Raw genomic sequence first — 19,698 nt, 5'->3', positions numbered from 1 at the left:
TACCACTGAGTCACCAGGGAAGCCCAATGGACTACCAAGTATTGTTGAAAAGATTCATTCAGGTAGGATTTATTCATCTAAACTCACCGCAGATGAAGACTGCAGAGAGAAGGAGGTTGTCAGATACCAGAACTAGCTTAACTTGGTGGTGGTGGTGGTGGTTTAGTCCCTAAGTCATGCCTGACTCTTATGACCCTACGTACAGTAGCCCGCCAGGCTCCTCCGTCCATGGGATTCTCCAGGCAAGAATACTGGAGTGGGTTGCCATTTCCTTCTCCAGGGGATCTTCCCAACTCAGGAATCGAACCCAGGTCTCCTGCATTGCAGGCAGATTCTTTACTAACTGAGCTATGAGGGAAGCAAACAAATCAGTTGACAAAACCATGGCAACTCTGTGTTCAAAAAAAAAAAATGCTTTAGATATAAAATATATTAAAAGCAACTACTCCGGGCTGTCCTCTCTCCTGCCACTATTTTATAAGGTGACGCCATAGGCTACCGTCAATGGGTCATTAAGCCACTCTCTTGTAAGCCAGCGTGAGTTTGAGGACCATTGAGCATGGTAAATTTGCCCTTCTGCACCAGAATTAAATAAATACCGACACTGAATAACACTGCAGTGATCTCCCCACATCTCTGCTGGAGTAGTTAATAGCCCTTGGAATGTCTCATTTCCTCCTTGACATGGTGTGCTCTGAACAACAGCGACCCATTTGGAGGGCTGTGCAAAACAAAACAGGCACACGCTCGTTCAACACTTAACGGTAAATTGAGGGTCGTCTTCTTCTTTTTTTTATTTTAGTTTATCACTGTCAATGTTTTTAATAGTTAACTCTTTTATGCAAAAGGTATCAAAGATCTGCTCAATTTACAAATGTAGCACAAAAGACTCACCTGCTAGAGGTTAAACACAGCAATCCTTTTTAAAAATAGATTTTTTATTTATTTGTCTCTCGAGTTGTTTTTGAAATTTGTAGTAGGTTGCCAACACGGACATAGAGATTTTATATGGCAATACAGATTCTTTTGGAAAGAAGTTTGGCAACACTAGACTTGAATTTTGTAAGGAGTCTGTAGAGAAGACACATTAAGTTTCTCCAGTTCTTCATAGACCCAAAGGTTCTGCTCCCTAGCGATGTCTGTGTGTGTTAGTCGCTCAGTCGTGTCCGACTCTGTGATCCCATGAACTGTAGCCTGCCAGGCTCCTCTGTCCATGGGATTCTCCAGGCAAGAATACCGTACTCGAGTGGGTTGCCATTTCCTTCTCCCGGGGTTCTTCCCAACCCAGGGATTCAGCCGGGGCTCCCATGTTGCAGCGCCCAATCCAATTAATGTCTTTTATACCTTCTTGTTGCCTTTACCCAGCCTAAGCCCTTGCTACTCAGTGTGGTCCATGGACGAGTAGCATCAGCATCACTCAGGAGCTTATTTGACACGCAGCACCCAGAGCACAGCACCCAGACCGCAACACCCAGACGGCAGCACCCAGACCACAGCATCCAGACCACAGTATCCAGACTGCAGCATCCCAGGCCGCATGCGTTTAACCAGATCCTTGGGTGAACCGAGTGCCTTTTAGAGACTTGGATGGAAGCCATAAATTGCTTCCCTCTGAGGGTTTCGTCGGCTTCTGCTGCCTCGGGTGTTTATTTTAGTCTCGCCCCCACCTTCCTCCTCCATTTACTTTGCTCTTTGAATTTAACACTTGTGCTGATACACTCTGTTCCACTCTGGTCTCGCCTCACTCTCTGCAGACGTTCAGCGGACACTGGTATCTGAGCCCAGACACTCTCATCTGCACATTACAGTGCTCGTGAAGTGGGCGCAGTTGGGACCTCCCTGGTGGTCCTGTGGTTGAGAATCCCCCTGCCAGTGCTGGGGACACGGGCTCCAGCCCGGTCTGGGAGGATCCCACCTGCCACTAAGCCCATGCACCGCCACGACTGAGCCCAGTGCTCCCGACCAGAGAAGCCCCCCGAGAGGCTCTCGCGCCAGAACCGCTAGAGAAAGCCAGTGCGCAGCAGAGACCCAGTGCAACCGAAAGGAAAATAAATTATAAAAGCAAAGTGAAGCAAACAAGTTTTCCTATTTAGAATTGCAGGGTATCTGGCTTGAAGGGGACGTTATGGAGGTCATGAAGTCACAGGCTTCCGAGAGTCAGCTAACTGGCGGCCCGCAAAAGGTATGTCCCTATCCTGAGCCCTGGAAGCGGTTATGTGATCTCACATGGAAAATAAAAGGATCTTTGCTGACGTAATTATCAAAGCTAGGTAGCTAGATGATAGACAGCTATTGACAGATGAAAAGAGTACACGTGTGCTCAGCGGCTCAGTCATGTCTGACTCTTTTCTACCCCATGGACTGTATCCCGCCAGGCTCCTCTGTCCATGAGATTCTCCAGGCAAGAAGACTGGAGTGGGTTGCCATTTCCTCCTCCAGGGGATCTTCCTGACCCAGGGATCGAACCCCAGTCTCCTGCATTGCAGGCAGGTTCTGAGCTGCGTGGGAAGCTGAGAGAGAGAGACGTGTTAAACATGTTAGGCCTGTTGGATGTATCGGACACGGAGGATCAGAGGCTCCAAACCCACTGAATGAGGGGCTGCACTTTAACAAGATTGCCAAGTGATTCACATACAGATTAAAGCATGAGAAGCCCGGCCCTAAACAATTTCAATTAGCAACCTTGCCACTGTCTTCTTGATCCCGCGTTTGTGTTACCAGGATGTGTAAAGCCTCTCTTCTCCTCTGTCTCGCCTGTCTGTGAGATAATGCTAGAAGGAACACAAATTCCGGGAGACTAAAGATACCCAGATTCTAACTCAGAGGGTGAGGCCCCTCAACGCCTTATAAGACACTCTGAGAACAAAGGCAGATAATGTGCCAATGAGCTGTTTGAGGCAGAGAAAGGCAGGGTTGTTAATGCCTCCACTTCCCTGTATTACCACCCAGGCAAAGGGTGCTTATTAAAATGTTTACCTGCAAAGGGGTCCATATGACAATTGAAAGCAGCAAAGAGCACAAAATTGCTACTGAATATTTGAATATAAAAATTCTCACCTAGGACTCAAAATAATAGCCTATTAAAATATGCTGGGAGGATGGAAATTTACACAAAGTGGACAATTAAAGAAACGCATCTGCCGATCCTAAATTCAGACATGCCAACCCCGCACAGCAGTGCCTGCAGTAAAGGGTTTCACTATCTCCAGCTCTTCCCCAGGCTGGCACTGCCCACTTTTCCTGGGTAATGGAGCCTCCGATCTAATAGGAGAGCGGAGTGAAGGAGTTCTAGACCATCCGCAGATCTTCTGACAGCAGAAAGGAGGCAACAACAGGTAGATTAGAGTGAATTTGAATTTCCTCCCAAGGGAGAATTTGGGAGGCATTTTTGAAGTCAAAATATTCATGGTGTGTGAAGTAGAACACTTCTATTTTATTCTATCTAGAGACATAAAAGGTAAACCTGAGCAAATATTGGAAGAGATTCAGTACAGGAAAAATAAGAGAATTTTAAAAAGGACACCCAACCACTTAGGTAATCCATGGCATGATGGAGACATGGAGGACAAAAAAAATAAAAATGGTGGAGACACAAAAGTAAAAGAAGGGCGGCTCCCCTGGAGGCTCAGTGGCAAAGAATCCGCTTGCCAAGGCAGGAGACACGGGTTCAGTCTTCGATCCAGGAAGACCCACATGCCGCCAGAGAGCAATTAAGCCCATTTGCCGCAACTTCTGAACCTGTGCTCTAGAGCCTGTGAGCCACAGCTGAAGCCCACCTGTTCAGAGCCCATGCTCCACACCAGGAGAAGCTGCCGCAATGAGACACCGGCACACAACTGGAGAGGCTGTGCAGCTGGAGGAAAGCCCGAAGTGAAGACCCAGCACGGCCAAAAATAAATACAGTTACAAAAGAAGGGAATTGAATAGCTTGTACCTACCATACTTCATAGGATCTCATTTATCCTTATAAAAATGGTCACAATGGATAAATATTATCTCTGTTTTCTAGGAGAGAAAACTGAGACTGAGAGACTGATCCAGTCACACAGAGAACAGGTTGAGCAGGAAAATAAGTAAACAGCACGTTTCTAGAGACACAAGTAGTTTATCATTGGGATATGGAGATAATGTCTTCAGCAGAAGTCAAGTGTATTTGTGCTATTCAAAACATTTACAGTGCCCTACATATTCTATGTAAGAAATGGTATTGACTTACGGCTCAGTGGTAAAGAATCCACTTGCAACACAGAAGTAGGAGACATGGGCTCGATCCCTGAGTCAGGAATATCCCCTGGAGAAGGAAATGGCAACCCACTTCAATACTCGTGCCTGGAAAATCTCGTGGACAGAGGAGCCTGGCGGGCTGCAGTCCATGGGGTGACAAAGAGTCGGACAGCACTTAGCGACGAAACAACACCAAAGTGAATAACAGGGTTCTATCAGAGGGTTTTCAATTCCTCAGGAGCCTGGGAATTAGCATGGATCCAGAAACATGGAAGTGAAGGGAGCTGTTAAAATTGGCAGAAGAAAATGATCTGCTCCACATAATTAGGTCTCACTCATTTCGTCAGCAACTTGGATGGAATGACCGTTTCCGGGCAGCACTGGTAGGCGGTAGGGATGCGAAGGTGATTAAAAGAAGTCTTCAATCTTGAGGGCTTCTCCTAAGGCCGCGAGGTGGAGGTGATCAGACATTATAATTCAGTGTGAAAAGTGCTGTAGGGGAGGTAAGAAGCAGACGGCACACAGACAGAAAGAACAAAAGGAGACTCAGTCAGAGCACCAGGCTTGCTGCTGTGGGAATTCAGGCAGCCAGAACAATGGAGGTTTATCCCGTCTGCGAATAAGGCCAAATACTGTGGAATATAAATGAAAGAACGCGCCAGGGAAAGAGAGCAGCGCTCCATATGGAAACAGTCATGCCCGTGTGCTATACATTTCCGCTTCCGGTCTGAACGCTGCAAGTTCTCATCATTATTTGGTTCGCAGCTCCCTTTGGGCATGTAATCATCTTGGCTGTTATATATCAGCAGCTTTCTAATTAGTCTCCCCGTATCCATTCTGGCCCAACTCCAAGGCAGTCATCACGCCAAAGGCTTTTTTTTTTTGCAATGCAAATTAGATCAAGTCACCTACCCCTGTCGCTGCTTTAAAACTTCAATATCTTCTCATTTCTCTTAGAGTATTGTGAGATCTTTAGCACAACCTGAAAGCCTGCAAAGCCCCACCTGGTCTGTAGCCCCATCCGCCCCTCTGTCTTCCCTTCTCCAGCTGCAACTCTGTTCCCAGGGCTTGGATCCTGACATGTCCCTCCAGCAGAAGTCTCTGCATGTCTGTTTCTTGGCTACGAAAGTCTCTATATAACTGCATCAGCAAGTTGACTTTTTCTCATCATCTTTCCTGACTGAGAAGTGTGTGTTACTCATGGTTAAAAATAAACTATTTTTTTATAATAACAAGTAGTAGAGCTGAGGGCCCAAGTCTGTGTTTCTGAAAACACAAAACCAGAGTTTCCATCTTGGCTCTGCCATTTACCAGCTGTGTAATTTGAACTCAGTTTCTTCATGGCTAAAGACCAATACCCGCTCCTAGAATAATTAAAAAGATCAGATAAATAATACATGTAAAATATTTTTCCATGATAGCTCTGATTCAGAATTTATTCTCTCTCAGTGAACATTTTTTTCCCTTCAGCATACGCTCTTCTCTTAATTTTTTTCCCTGCATCTGTTAACGTTTGCAGTCTTTCTACAACATGTCTGACGCTGCTAGTTAGATGCTCAGCCATGTTTTGCAGCCCCGTGGACTGCAGCCCCCTAGGCTCCTCTGTCCATGGGATTTCCCAGGCAAGAATACTGGAGTGGGTTGCCATTTCCTTCTCCAGGAGATTTTCCCAAACCAGGGACCACACCCACATCTCCTGTGTCTCCTGCGTTGCAGGTGGATTCTTTACCCCTGAGCCACCAGGGGAGTTTGACGACCACGTGGAGTGGATCTGATTTTATGCACCTGCTTGCTCACAGAGTGAGATGTTGGTTTAAGGACTGATGTCCTGTTTTAATTCTAGGGGAAAATGTCAATTTTTCTAAAAAAATGCATTGTTTCTTTACCACTCTCTCCATCATTTTTTTTAAATTCTATTATTTATGTTGAGAAAAGGCTCTCCGTGGAACACTACCTTGTTTAGAAGAGTGGGTTAACATTTTCTAAAGGTCTAGACAGTAACTATGTCAGAGGCTCCTTCAACCACGTCAGCCCTGCCGTTCAGCATACAATCGCCATGGACAACAGGCGGGCGTGGTGTGTTCCGGTGAAACTGGAGGCTGGATTGTGCCGAAGACTGCAGTCTGCCGGCCCCGACGTTGAGCAGGCTCTTCTGCGTTATCTGGTCCCAGGCTTTTCTTGCCTCTGAGCTGCTTCACAACTTGACATCAAGTCCAGGTGGCGCCGGTGATAAAGCATCTGCCTGCCAACAGAGGGGACCCCAGAGACACAGGTTCAATGCCTGTGTCGGGAGGATCCCCTGGAGGAGGGCACGGCAACCCACTGCCGTATTCTTGCCTGGGAAATCCCAAGGACAGAGGAGCCTGGTGGGCTACGGTCCATGGGGTCCCAGAGAGTCGGCCATGACTGAGTGGCTGAGCACGGCTCAGCAACTCTGCAAACTGTGAGTAACAGTGATGGGAAGGAGTTCCTGTGCCTGGTGTACTGGTTTAATATGATTTCAGATCTACTTGTTTATGACTTAAGTTGTTTTACTCCACTTATTTATGACAAAGACAACACAAAATAAGCGAAATAAGAAGCTGCTCTTTGAAGTAAAGTTGATTTCAGAACGAGAGGAGTTTTGTCAGGATGGTTGACAAGTAGTCCAGTTCTGGAGGCGTCTTGACAAGAGCAGGTGGGAGCACAGCCGTGGAAAGGTAACGGAATGTGCATGCAGGGATGTGTAAGGAGTGTTTGGAGCGCGCATCTTGGCAGAAATCACCCTTGACATGGCCCTCGGGAGATCCCGAGGCGCTTCTCCTGTGGTGGTAAGGTCACTCTTGGCAGGTGGAGACATTAGACCCATCAGCAGCTTCAGGAAGAGAAAGGGCCTCTGCACCTGCCTTACGGGGGAGCCTCATAGGCAGTGGCTTTGCAGTGGTTCCTGGAGTGACAACCCCCAGAGCAGCCCGCTCTGCAGGCCAGCATGGCGCCTGGTTCCCTAGCAGCCAAGGTCTAACAACAAGGGACCTTCCTTCCTGCACAGGCCGCTGCGAGTCCACTGTCGGTTGGTCAAAGCCTCTGTCCCCCTACCAAGTCCTGCAAAGCTGCACCTCGAGCTGAATCTGGACTCGTTTCCTTCCATCTTCCCTGAACCAACAAGGCAATCAATTCATCGTTTGTTTGGAGTATGCTGTTTCTCTGTTGGCTTATTAAGAGGCTTTACCTGCTATTAGCTTGTAAAATTCTTACGAATCTTGCTGTGAACTTCTGTTAAAAAAGCTGTTGGCAAAGACAAACTCAGTCTCCGAGCGTAACTCGCCATCCCTGAGACAGAGCGTCCGCAGATACGAGAAAGTGATTCAGGCATGAACCGCAAACCTGTTTTAAAATAACCCTCTTTTGCATTGTCTATTTGTAAATTAATTTCAACATTCCTTTAACTCAGTATAAATTTATCCTTCTTTAACTTCTTCAAAATAGTTATAACATCTTACAGATCTCCTCATCAATAACGAGCTGAATCCAGTCTTTAACTTGTGTCCATTTTGCATCCGTATGAAAATCATGAGTTCGTCTTTAAAACAAAACACCCTCTAATGCATGCTGGAGCCTCTCAGCCTTCATGACACCTTACTGGCCTTTCGTAATTTTCTTCTTTACTGAAGAATCTTAATATTATACTGGCCAAATTCTTTAACAATGTCCGTTCTATATTCCAGCTATTTAATGAATGCCTTATTTAAATGATGATGCTTCTTACTGCTAAGATTTCTATTTGATTGCCACTTTTTTATTTCATTGCTGCTTGTTCTTCTTTTATAGTTTCTTATAGATTTATAGTTCCTTGTGGATGTGGTTTCTGTACTTATTTCTTTGAGTTTCTAAAATATGTCATAAAAACACAAGCTCCATCGACGCGAGGCACTGGAAGCGGTGCATGTTACGCACTCATGGGCCAGAAGCTGCCTTACACCAGGGTTTTCCAGATGAGTTTAAGTGTTCTAATTGTTTATTTTGCAGCTTCCTTGGCACTAGATAACTTTATGTGCTTGGTTTGTAAACCATTCTGACTTAGCACATCTGTGCTTACTGGACACGCATACAAAAGCTTTGAATGGAATAGATTACTTTCTTTTTATATTTTTCACTATTTATCTGTGGTCTCTCTCTCCCTCCTTCTCTTTCTCTCTCTCACACACACACCCACACAGCTTCTTGTTTACTTCTTGACTGAATCTCTGAGTTTCAAGAATACACAGAAGAACTATACAAAAAAGATCTTAATGTCCCAGATAACCACAATTGTGTGATCACTCACCTAGGGCCAGATATCCTGGAATGTGAAGTTAAGTGGGCCTTAGGAAGCATCACTATGAACAAAGCTAGTGGAGATGATGGAATTCCAGCTGAGATATTTCAAATCCTAAAAGATGATGCTGTGAAAGTGCTACACTCAATATGCAAACAAATTTGGAAAATGCAGCAGTGGCCACAGGACTGGAAAAGGTCAGTTTTCATTTCAATACCAAAAAAAGGCAACGCCAAAGAATGTTCAAACCACTGCACAATTGCACTCATCTCACACGCTAGTAAAGTAATGCTCAAAATTCTCCAAGCCAGGCTTCAACAGTACATGAACCGAGAACTTCCAGATGTTCAAGCTGGTTTTAGAAAAGGCAGAGGAAACAGAGATCAAATTGCCAGCATCTGTTGGATCATCAAAAAAGCAAGAGAGTTCCAGAAAAACATCTGCTTTATTGACTATGCCAAAGCCTTTGACTGTGTGGATCACAACAAATTGTGTACAATTCTTAAAGGGATGGGAATTCCAGACCACGTGACCTGCCTCCTGAGAAACCTGATGCAGGTCAGGAAGCAACAGTTAGAACCAAACATGGAACAACAGACTGGTTCCAAATTGGGAAAGGAGTACATCAAGGCTGTATATTGTCACCCTATTTATTTAAATCCTATGCTGAGTACATCATACAAAACGCCAGGCTGGATGAAGCACAAGTTAGAATCAAGATTGCAGGGTAGAAATATCAATAACCTCAGATATGCAGATGACACCACCCTTATGACAGAAAGCGAAGAACTAAAGAGCCTCTTGATGAAAGTGAAAGAGGAGAGTGAGAATGTTGGCTTAAAAGTCAACATTCAGAAAACTAAGATCATGGCATCCGGTCCTGTCACTTCATGGCAAACAGATGGGGAAACAGTAGAAACAATGACAGGCTTTATTTTTTGGGGCTCCAAAATCACTGCAGCTGGTGACTGCAGCCATGAAATTAAAAGATGCTTGCTCCTTGGAAGAAAAGTTATGACCAACCTAGACAGCATATTAAAAAGGAAAGACATTACTTCACTAACAAAGTCCATCTAGTCAAAGCTATGGTTTTTCCAGTAGTCATGTATGGATGTGAGAGTTGGACTATAAAGAAAGCTGAGTGCTGAAGAATTGATGTTTTTGAACTGTGGTGTTGGAGAAGACTCTTGAGAGTCCCTTGGACTGCAAGGAGATCCAACCAGTCCATCCTAAAGGAAATCAGTCCTGAATATTCATTGGAAGGACTGATGCTGAAGCTGAAACGCCAATACTTTGGCCACCTGATGCAAAGAACTGATTCCTTAGAAAAGACCCTGATGCTGGGAAAGGTTGAAGGCAGAAGGGGACAACAGAGGATGAGATGGTTGGATGGCGTCACTGACTCGATGGACGCGAGTTTGAGTGAGCTCCAGGAGTTGGTGATGCACAGGGGGGCCTGGCGTGCTGCAGTCCATGGGGTTTGCAAAGAGTCAGAGACAACTAAGTGACTGAATTTCCAGTCTAGTATTGGTCTTTCAATGGCAATTTGAGACTCTGCATCTGTAGAGACAATGAGGATATTCCATATCCAACCACTGAGTTGGGAAGATTTTGTTCTTGGTTTCAAGGCTGAGTCTGCAGCCTCGTATTTCCCTAGGTCTTCAGCTTTCTGAATGTCTTAGCCCCTGGCATCAATCCGTGCAGTTTCTCTTTCAGTTTCTTCCCCGAGTATCCACAACCCAGCCTAGCTCTTGCCTCAAAACAGTGCTGAGTTCTCTGACTCAGTTGGGGTTTCCCAGATGGCTCAGTGGGTAAAGAATCTGCCTGCCAATTCAAGAGACTTAAGAGACATGGGTTTGATACCTGGGCTGGGAAGATCCCCTGGAGGAGGAAATGGCAACCTACTCCAGTGTTCTTGCCTGGAGAATCCCATAAATAGAGAAGCCTGGTGGGCTATAGTCCATAGCGTCACAGAGATGGATACGACTGAAGCAGCTGAGCTGGTGCGCACACTGACTCAGTTACCCATAGGCAACATCCTACCAGCGGGGCTGCCTGCTTCCAGACCAGCAGCGTAGCTTGAAAAAGGTGTAAGCTGTTCCCAAGCACAGCCACGTCCCTCAGTGCTTCCTATTTGTTCTTTCATCTGTCGCTGCTATGCTTTTGCAGCTGAGACACTAAGTCAAGTATGAAAACATCTGATCATCGTGACTGCAGTTGTGTTATTGTTCACATTGCATAAGATGATTCATTTAAACGCTGAAAAACAAAAGGAAGCAAAATCTTGCATCTGTAACTCTTGAATTTGAGGAGTCGGTTAGATACTTGGAAAGATGTAAATAAACAGAAATAATGTAAACTATTTGATGAATGGGACTTTGATAATTAATTTTTTTAAAACCTCTGGAAAAGATTAATGAATGTTGCACTAATACCCACAGCTGATAAGGTTTTGCTGCCACTTCAAAAAACGCGATGGGAAAACATTAAACAGTTCAAAATCACTCCTTTAACCCTTGCATTTTTTCCCAGAAACTTGCAGTTCGAAAGAAAACTCACTAGTCTGGCTTATGTGCTTGAGCTATGCCATCTACCCCCGGCAAGCTAGGTCTCTTCAGTCCTGTCTGATTCTTTGCAACTCCATGGACTGCAGCCCGCCAGGCTCCTGTGTCCATGGGACTCTCCAGACAAGAGTACGAGAGTGGGTTGCTGTGCCCTCCTCCAGGGGACCTTCCCGACCCAGGGGTCAAACCCGTGTCTCTTCACCTCCTGCACTGGCAGGCGGGTTCTTCACCGCTAGCACCACCTGGGAAGCCCTGCTGCCGCTGCCAAGTCGCTTCAGTCGCGTCCGACTCTGTGCGACCCCATAGACGGCAGCCCACCAGGCTCCCCGTCCCTGGGATTCTCCAGGCAACAACACTGGAGTGGGTTGCCATTTCCTTCTCCAATGCATGAAAGTCAAAAGTGAAAGTGAAGTCGCTCGGTCGCGACTGACTCGTAGCGACCCCATGGACTGCAGCCCACCAGGCTCCTCCATCCATGGGATTTTCTAGGCAAGAGCACTGGAGTGGGGTGCCATCGCCTTCTCTGGAAGCCCTGCTATCTACCATCAAATGATGCTGCCGACAGGCATATTTGACCCCTGGCCTGGGAAGACCCTGCTACCCCTGAGCAACAAAGGACCGCAACTGCGGAGCTTGCTCTCCAGGGCCGTCACGCCACAGCTGCTGGGGTCACGAGCCGCGCCTGCGGAAGCCCATGTGCCCTCGAGCCCGCGCTCAGATTAGGGAAGCCACCACAACACGAAGCCTGGGTGCTGCAGCAAAGACCAGCCCCTGCTCACAGCAGCCAGAGAAATCCGGAGCCGAGCAGCAAAGACCCAGCACAGCCATAAATAGATAAATCCACACACATGCTCTTAAAAAAGACAACATCTCAATTTAAAGGAGATCCATATAAAGAGACACGAAATTGAGTGCTTAATGTATGTGAGTGTGCAATGATTCCTTTCAAATGAATTTAGCACGTCAGCACTTACTGGGGATATTCACCAAGACTGAAGTCTGAGTCCTGAAGCCTTAGTACACACGGGATCCACAGACATCTTCCTCCTGCGGTGTCCAGTGAGTCCTTGTGTATCTTTTGCTTTTTTTCGCATCAGAAATTAGGGTCAGTAATTTTGGCCTGGAGGTCATCCAGTGGTTAAGACTCTGAGCTTCCACTGCAGGGGGCAGGGGTTCGATCCCTGGTTGAGGACTAAACTCCTGCATGCTTCACAGTGGGGCTACAAACTTTAAAAAATAACAGCAAAAGGGGTCACATATACTGGTGATTTTCACATTGGTCAAGATCAGTTAGGTTGGTTGTATCAGGCGATTCTGACTCCCAGGGCACATTTGACAAAGCGACACTTGACCTGGAGACATTTCTGGTTATCATAACAGGGGAAGGACAGGCTGTTGGTATCCAGCGCATAAGACAAGCCCTGCCACAGAGAGTTATCTGGCTCAAAATCTCAGCAGGGCAGAGGTTGAGAAACTCTGGGATAAGTTTAATAATCTTCTTTGAGAGATGTTTAATACATTTATGTGTAATTTTATACATATATATGTGGGCTTCCGTGGTGGCTCAAATGGTAAAGAATCTGCCTGCTAATGCAGGAGATTTGTGTTCTATCCCTGGGTTGGAACAATCCCCTAGAGAAGGGAGTGGCAACCCACTGCAGTATTCTTGCCCAGAGAATTCCATAGACAGAGGAGTCTGTGGGCTACAGCCCACAGGTTTGCAAAGAGTCAGACACAACTTTGTGACTAGCACTTACATATATATGAAAGTGAAAGTGAAGTCGCTCAGTCATGTCTGACTCTGCGGCGCTGTGGACTGTAGCCCACCAGGCTCCTCAGTCCATGGGATTCTCCAGGCAAGAGCACTGGAGTGGGTTGCCATTTCCTTCTCCAGGGGATCTTCCCCACCAAGGAATCGAACCTGGGTCTCCCGCATTGCAGGCAGACACTTTAACCTCTGAGCCAGCAGGGAAGCCCCATATATATGCACATATTTAAAAATTCCTGTATATCACCTCACTGTGTGTATGTGTGAGAGTGTTACATACTGCAGGAAACCATGACATGGTTTCAGGGGGAATTTCCTGCCATGGGTCCTGGTTCTCTCACTGGAGCTTCCTGTGTTCAAAATACCATCCTGCACATGTTCTAATCAGTTCACTGCACCTTCATAACAACCTTTGCAGGTGGGTAACATTATTATTCCCACATTGTAGATAAAAAAATAAAACAACTAAGATTCAGAGAGGTAGCTTCCTTTGGTCACAGAGCTAGTAAGTTGGAGGTTCATGATTATCACTCAGAGAGTGTAAATGACCTGAACCACTTCTTAATATCGCCTGATCGCTGAGCCCCAAAGACCTTTCAGAGCCTTTCCACTGGGACCTCCATGAGCCCTTCCATCTTTCCTTCTGTAAAAGGCAAGCTCACGCGCTGGTTTGCACTTGAGCAGCAGTGAAGCTGAGTTGTTAAGGCTTCAGGAGGGAGTGAAGGTGCACGTCAAAGCCACTGAGATGAATGCTAATGAGAAGAGCAAACAGATAAAACTGATTTTTTTTTCAAAAACGATTTCCAAGTCCCTACCAGGTGCCCAAGCAGATAAAGCCAGGTCCCAGGGATGTTTCCTGCCAGGGATGAGCAGGAGGTTCCCCCGAGCCCCGGACTCAGCCTAGGGTGTTTCTTACAGCAAAGTTGAGCAAGGCTTTGGTTCATAGTGTCTGGATTTCACTGCAGGATCCAGGAATGCCCAGGAAACACTTTGAAAAAGGCAGACTCAGGCCGTGATCAGAAGAATCTTATTATCCAAGTTGCAACATGCAAATATCTTCTTTGCATTCTGCTTTCTGCAAACAGAGTTGGAAAAAATAAGCAGGGGAAAATGAGGAGGAACAAAAAACAAAAAAAGCCGCACGATTCATGCTTCACAAAGTCCTGTAGGTTATTACCATGTTTTAAATTGTGAGTTGCAAACACAAGCTGTTCTTAAACAAGAACAAAAAGAAAAAGCAGATGGTTTCTTTTTACATCCCGTGAAACTTTTCCTGAATGTAAGCGTATGTTCCCTTCTCCCCAGCTGGCATTCCCCATGCAAATGATCCGTTTTCTGTCATTTTGAGAAAAATTCTTGACTCCCCCACCCTCCATCCCAAATGCCAAAATACCTAGAAATGAGAGCAGGGAGAGAAATCGCAAAAATATTTTTATCCCACATGTCCTTGAGACTCCAAAGACCATACACCTGCATAGAAACACAATTGGCATAAGGCAGGTGTCACCATGATCTTATTTTTACCTTTATTTTTTTAATGTGATGTATGTTTATTTCAACAAACATCTTTATCGATGATCAGTTGCTTTTGCTGTGTACGACCCAATGGAAAGAAAGTAAGATTTTCAGTTATATAGATTTCTGGATTATATAGATTCTTGGATTCAAATTCCAGCGCAGCAGCTTATTAAATAAATGCATCCTTGAGAAATTTATTTAAAGTGACTTCTCTGTGACTCAGTTTTTTTTTTCCACTTACAAAGTGGAGTGAGTCAAATCTGCCTTTTCAGGGAATATTTCGAAGATGAATTTCAGTTTGAGAGACACTGCACAGACTCGTGTTTGCCTTCCTGACATAAATAATAAGAGTGAGTGATGGCACTTTCTTCATAGAATTATTTGAGGAAGAAATAAGACAGTGTATTATTCATACAACATTCTAAGTCTAAATAAATGGTAGTTATTATTGAGCTGTTATTGCTTTATTGGTATTTATTGGTATTATTAACCTGGAAAAGTATATGAGGCCCCGAAGAATCTTGAATGTTCTTCAATTTTACTCATGTATCAGCTCTGTTTTAAAACAATTTCCCACAAATATTCACTGACATTCTGGCTCAGGTGGATAGCAATTGCATTAGCTTCACAACAGATCTTAGCAGTGAAAAGTGGGTCTTCCTAGATATTACTCAAGCTTTCCTTGTGCCTTAAGAGTTTTAGGAAGAGGAAATTCTAATTTTTCTGATCAGTTTTATTTTATAGCCAAGATGTACTTGATCTGCATGCATGTGTGCCAAGTTGCTTCAGTCCTGTTTGACTCTTTTGTGACCCCCTGGACTGTAGCAGCCAGGCTCCTCTGTCCATGGGATTCTCCAGGCAAGAATACTGGGGTGGGTTTCCATGCCCTCCTCCAGGGGATCTTCCCGACCCAGGGATCGAACTCAAGTCTCCTTAGTCTCCTGCTTTGGCAGGTGGTTCTTTACCACTATTGCCACCTGGGAAGCCCGTGCTTGGTTTAGTAGTAGGCATTTACCCAAAACTTGGTGACCTAAAAGAAAAAAAAAAGACATTTAAGTCATGCAGTTTCCGAGGTCAGGTCTCCAGGAACAGCAGAGCTGGGTGGTTCCGGATTGGAGTCTCTAAGAAAACTGCAGCCAACTGTCACTGGGTCTGCGGTCGTCCAAAGGCTTGACTGGGGTAGGGGTAGGGGTGGGGGTGGGGTCAGAACCTCTGACATGGTTCACTCGGGCAGCTCTTGGCTTGAACAAGCAGGGAGACGCTGAGAGGGGGCGGTGAGAGGGAAAGCGAGGACAGAGTCTCCCCCAGCTCACTCTCGGGTGTGGCGTGTGACTGTGTGTGCTCGGTCACCCAGTCGTGTCTGACTCTTGGGACCCCATGGACTGCAGCCCGCCAGGCTTCCCTGTCCATGGGACTCTCCAGGCAAGAATGCTGTTGAGGGCGTGTGTGCCATGCCCTCCTGTGGGGATCGTCCTGACCCAGGGACGGGCCTGTTCTCTCGTCTCTTGTATTGGAAGGACGTGGTCTTTATCACCAGTGGCCCCCGGGAAGCCCACACTACCACCTCCCCGGGCTTCTGTTGCTCACACACCAAACCTGGCATAATGAGGGTGTGAACCCAGACACTGGGACCCTGCAGACTGGCTGCCACAGTACCCAGCCCCGAAACTTACCCTAAACAGGCAAGTGTGGTAGGTGAGGGTGGCGAGCAGTGCCCCCCCCCACCGAGGAATTCACAGGCTCTTCATTCACTGAATCCAAGCTGAACTTCACTCCCTTCCAAGAAGCCTTCCTGACAAGACGTATTTCCAATCATCTCCTTCCTATTCATGCTGACAGCATTTGTTCACACCTCTCTGCTTGCACAATGTCATATTACTCAATTTTTATTTCACAAAAGCTAGTCTAGTCATCATGAGGGCAAATGTGGTGTCAAATTTATTTTTGGATTCTTTAAAATTCCTCACATGTGCAAGTACATGGAGTCAGTACAAATTCCACCCCACTCTGTGAGCTTTCCAATGAATCGGCCTGAATGACAAACGTTCCAGGCTGCATTGCCCTAAAGCTCTCGAAGGGCTTCCCTGGTGGCTCAGATGGTGAAGAATCCACCCAAAATGTGGGCGAGGTGGGTTTAATCCCTGGATTGGAAAGATCCCTAGAGGAGGGCATGGCAGCCCACAACAGTATTCTTGCCTGGAGAATCCCATAGACAGAGGAGCCTGGTGGGCTACAGTCCACAGGGTCCCAAAAGTTGGACACTACTGATCTAATAAGCACAGCACACAGCTTTCTAAAATCCTCAGTCATTACACTAGTTCCATCTTGGCCATTGATGGTTTTGTCGCCAAGTTTCAGCAATGACATTAAAAGACACTTAGTCCTTGGAAGGCAAGTTATGACCAACCTAGACAGCATATTCAAAAGCAGAGACATTACTTTGCCAACAAAGGTCTGTCTAGTCAAAGCTATGGTTTTTCCTGTGGTCATGTATGGATGTGAGAGTTGGACTATAAAGAAAGCTAAGCGCCGAAGAACTGATGCTTTTAAACTGTGGTGTTGGAGAAGACTCTTGAGAGTCCCTTGAACTGCCAGGAAATCCAACCAGTCCATCCTAAAGGAGATCAGTTGTGGGTGTTTATTGGAAGGACTGATGTTAAGGCTGAAAGTCCAATACTTTGGCCACCTGATGTGAAGAGTTGACTCATTGGAAAAGACTCTGATGCTGGGAGGGTTTGGGGGCAGGAGGAGAAGGGGACGACAGAGGATGAGATGGCTGGATGGCATCATCAACTCAATGGACATGGGTTTGGGTGGACTCTGGGAGTTGGTGATGGACAGGGAGGCCTGGTGTGCTGCTGCTGGGGTTGCAAAGAGTCGACATGACTGAGAGACTGAACTGAACTGAACCATGTCCGACTGGTTGTCCAGTGGTTGAGAATCCATCTTCCAAGGCAGGGGAAGCAGGTTTGACCCCTGGTTGGGGAACTAAGAACCCCCATGCTGCAGAGCAGCTGAGCTCGGGTGCCATAGAGTGCCGGTGCGCTGCATCAGCGGGCCCTGACTGCCGTGGCTAAGACTTGACACAGCCAAATAAACACATTTTTAAAAAGGGTCTTTGATGGTGAGTCTTGAGCCTAGCATACCTTTCAGTTAACAAAGGCTACTTTACCCAGTCAAATTGAAAAGACAGCCCACAGACTGGGAGAAAATATTTGCAGATGATGTGACCGACAAGAGATGGGTCTCTAAAATTTACAAACAGCACGTGATGCTTAACAGCCTCAGAGCAAACAAACCAATCAACAAATGGGCAGAAGACCTAAATAGACATTTCTCCAAAGAAGACACACAGCTGGCCAAGAAGCACGTGAGAAGATGTTCAACGTCACCAATATTAGAGAAATGCAACTCAAAACTACAATGAGATATCACCTCACACCAGGTAGAATGGCCATCGTCAAAAATCCACAAACAATAAATGCTGGAGAAGGTGTGGAGACAAGGGAATGCTCTTGCTCTGTTGGTGGGAATGTACATTGGTAGAGCCACTGTGGAGGACAGTATGGAAGTTCCTTAAAAAAATAAAAATAAAGCTACCATATGACCCTGCAGTCCCACCTCGGGCATATATCCACAGGAAAACATGATCCTAAAGCGTACATACACTCCTATGCTCACTGCAGCATTGTTTACAATAGCCAAGACATGGAAGAAACCTGAATGCCCATCGACAGAGGAATGGATAAAGAAGATGTGGCATATATATACACTGGAATATTACTCAGCCATTAGAAAGAATGAAATAATGCCTTTTGCAGCAACATGGATGGGCCTAGAGAGTGTCATACTGAGTGAAGAAAGTCAGAGGAGAAACACTAGATGACATCCCTTATAGACTTGGTTCCCCGTCCTCACTATTTCCTGGAGTTTGCTCAAACTCATGTCTCTGGAGTTGGCGATGCCATCCAACCATCTCCAGCGAACCAGTTCTTCATTATTAAAGTACGTTGATGGGGCTTCCCTGGATGTCTAGTGGTAAAGACTTCACTTCACAACATAGCAGGTAAGGCTTTGATCCCTGGTTGGGGGCCTAAGCTCCCATATGAACAAATTCAACAAAGATGTTATAGAGAAAAAGTATGTAGGGACTTTGCTGGTGGTGCAGCCGATACAAATCCATCGGCCAGTGCATCGGCAGAGATCCCATCCTGGTCCAGGAAGGTCCCACCAAGCCCACGTGACATGAGCATTGAGCCTGTGGGCTGCAAGTCTGATGCCTGAGTGCCCTAGAGAACCACGCTCTGCAACAAGAAGGCCCCAGAATGAGCAGCCTCTTTGCCGCAGCTAGTGAGGGCCGCACGCCTGGAGCCTGCTCCACGAGAGAAGCCACTGCATCGAGAAGCATGCACGGCAACCAGAGAACAGGCCCTGCTCAGGCAGGAGGCCCGCTCAGGGAGGAGGCCCCGCTCAGGGAGGAGGCCCGCTCAGGGAGGAGCCCCCGCTCAGGGAGGAGGCCCGCTCAGGGAGGAGCCCCGCTCAGGGAGGAGCCCTGCTCACTGCAACCAGAGAAAGCCTGTGCATAGCAACGAAGGTCCTGCAAAGCCAAAAATAAATTAATAAAATGAAATATAAAATAAAAAATTATTATTATTGTATTAATTGTTCCAAAGTTCTAAATAATCAAAGTTCTTTTTTTTTTTTTTTTTTTAGCTTTAACCTCTAAAATATGACTGATATCTTCTTTCTACTTTGGGACATATGCTGAGAATTTACCCCTCATTTGGTCTCAAATCAGTAATTCTACAAGAGGCTAAAGCCAATATATTTTGAAAAGAAATGATATTATAATAATAATATAACTTTGTGATCAAATATTCATGTTTTTCTAAACATTTACTGTGCTGTTAAGTTAAATAATTTCCATGCATGGACAAAATAAACCACATGTTCAGCCACAGAAGAAATGGTAAATCAAATATCTGGCTATTTCACAGCATTTTCTTTATGTTCAACACTTGCAGTGTTCTGATTCTTGAATTAATCCCTAGAAGAAATTTTGAATTACAGAGCAAAAATTACAGAAATGCTCTCACGACAGGGAAACACACATTCTAATGGTGTAATTATCAGAGTCCAGAATTCACAAATTACATCTTGTAGTGATGTTTAACTTGTTTAACTAACCTTTCTTTTTATAAAAGCTAATTAACCATCCCTGAGTGACAGTGTTCTCTTTGGAAGATCATGTTTAACCACTTGCATTAAAATTCTATAGTCCTTTCTTCTAACACAAGCAATGTGCATATGATTAAGGCACCTACATGAAA

The sequence above is a fragment of the Bos grunniens genome, chromosome 13 (assembly GCF_055505025.1).
Source record: "Bos grunniens cultivar Pamir isolate PY7600 chromosome 13, Bosgru_T2T1.0, whole genome shotgun sequence".
Classification (NCBI taxonomy): domain Eukaryota; kingdom Metazoa; phylum Chordata; class Mammalia; order Artiodactyla; family Bovidae; genus Bos; species Bos grunniens.
The sequence above is the reverse complement of the archived record's forward strand: the minus strand, read 5'-3'. Positions refer to the sequence as shown.